We start from the raw sequence: 2,074 nt of genomic DNA, 5'->3' as shown, positions 1-2,074 counted from the left end.
TTTATATAAATTGAAGATGTTAGTATCTATACGATGTTTGATAGGGAGCCAGTACAGGGTTTACAGAACTGGGCTAATCCGGTCATACTTCCTGATTCTAGGAAGAACTCTAGCTGCTGCATTTATTATTCATAAGAAAATGGTGACTTTAATACCTAAATTGCTTTATTAACAGTAGACATGCATGCACAGCCATATTAATGATTATTCCCATTGCATCTTGTCATCATGTACAGAGCAGTGATTACATTTTCATGCATAATTTGCAAACCTGGTAAGCAGTTTTTGTAAACCTCGTCGCAGTGTCTGCAGGGTGTACATTGTTGAATTCCTGACATGGCTTAGACTTGTTCTCCATTTTGTTCCACCTGTATATTGAGATGAGGAGCATGAAAACAGCATTATTACAAAAGATAAACATTCAGACATGGCAACTGAGAAATGTAATGTTATGGCACCTTTTTAAACCTCTAATCAAATATGTAAAAGAAGATACTCAGTCAAGCCAGCTGGATTGTGCCCTCTTTCGAAAGGAGTCTGTATACAGTACAGCAGACTTCTGAATTTGGAACAAACCAAGGACGGACTTAGTAATGTAGCATCACCCTCCTCCAGGATCACGTAAAGAAGAATTTCCAACAGGACAGCATCTGGCAACTATTGGGTATTACAAAAAAATAAAAAAAAGGTGTCAGTGCCATGGTTTTGTCTCAAGATGCACATCAGTAATGTTTTTTTTTTTCTTTCTAAATGCATGTTTACAAAAGCTACTTCAATGTTCTAAATTTAACTACAGCCTAATCCTGGCTTAATCCAAGCCCTGTCTGTGAAACTAGACCTAAAAGTTATAAGGAATTATGAACCGGTCCATTATATTTTGTATAGATAACAAAAAAAAAATAATAATAAAAATAATTGTTTTGCATTCACATGCTTACAACTTCAACTGGTACACAGAACAGTTCTGAACATGCATAGTATTAGAGAAAACACACCTCAATAGTGCAAAAAAAAAAAAAAACACTTATTTTAAGAACTCTTAAGTTAATGTATATCACGCAATCTCCTGAAAGACTTAACATGCAAAAATATATGTTTAGTGTTGCAAATGTATCTTCTATCATTCCAGTCAAACAACATTCTTTTATATTATTCAATAGACTGTTAACACGCTAACAAACGTTAATATTTAATGGTACGTCAAACGTAATTTGAAGTTAATGGTAGGCCCCTAACAAGGTACACAAACAACGTTGCTACCACTAATTAGATTTCATTGAACAATTAAACCAAAGTAGACACCAAGTCTACCAAGTCGTTCACCAAGATACCAATTAAAATCAAACTTACAACGCAAAAAAACATTAATTACTCCGATGACCAATTTCTGAACTTACCGTTTGATCAATCGCAACCATTACTGAAGCGTTTGGGTGCAGTTATATCTGATTGGTTGTGCCCACGTTGGTCGATACTGATTGGCTCCCACCGAATGGCATTTCCCGCCTACCATCCGGCTGACAGTTACTGCCTTCCGGCTGTCAGTTACTGCCTTCCGGCTGTCAATGGCAGCCACTTCCTGCTGCCAGCTGCCGATTTTTTATCTGAACCCCTGCTGAATTTGGAACAAAGGATGGAAGAAGTTAAATATTGCACTGCGTTATTATTATTATTATTATTATTATTATTATTATTATTAGAAATAAAGCAAAAAAGGCTTTTGAAGCACTTAAATGTAGTTAATTTGTAGTTTAATTTTGTATCTGTAAATATGCCATTATATATAAAATTATACATATTGTAGTAGTAGTAGTTTACATCAGTGTTTAATTCATTCTTTATTGTATAAATGAGATGCTAATATAGTGTTTATTAATATATGTAATGTTTTCGAATGAATTCTTTTCTGCCCACAAAGCATGCATTTATTTGATCCAAAATACAGTAAAAGCACTAATATTGTGAAATATTTTTACTATTTAATATGCTTATGTGAATCTGTGTTAAAGTGTAATTTATTTCTCTGTATTTTCAGCATCATTCCTCCAGTCTTCAGTGTCACATAATCTTCAGA

General features: G+C 34.0%; 1 long non-coding RNA gene across 1 annotated transcript; it reads right to left on the bottom strand.

The window, feature by feature from the left end:
- Positions 1–330: 330 nt before the first annotated feature.
- LOC113090189 (uncharacterized) lies at positions 331–1,616 on the bottom strand. Its single transcript, XR_003286927.1, has 3 exons — positions 1,398–1,616; positions 459–657; positions 331–368 (listed from the first exon to the last, which is right to left on the bottom strand). It is a non-coding gene; the product is annotated as an uncharacterized LOC113090189 (long non-coding RNA).
- Between the last annotated feature and the right edge of the window lie 458 nt (positions 1,617–2,074).

This window comes from Carassius auratus, unplaced genomic scaffold, assembly GCF_003368295.1.
Source record: "Carassius auratus strain Wakin unplaced genomic scaffold, ASM336829v1 scaf_tig00053202, whole genome shotgun sequence".
Taxonomy (NCBI): domain Eukaryota; kingdom Metazoa; phylum Chordata; class Actinopteri; order Cypriniformes; family Cyprinidae; genus Carassius; species Carassius auratus.
The sequence above is the reverse complement of the archived record's forward strand: the minus strand, read 5'-3'. Positions and strand labels throughout refer to the sequence as shown.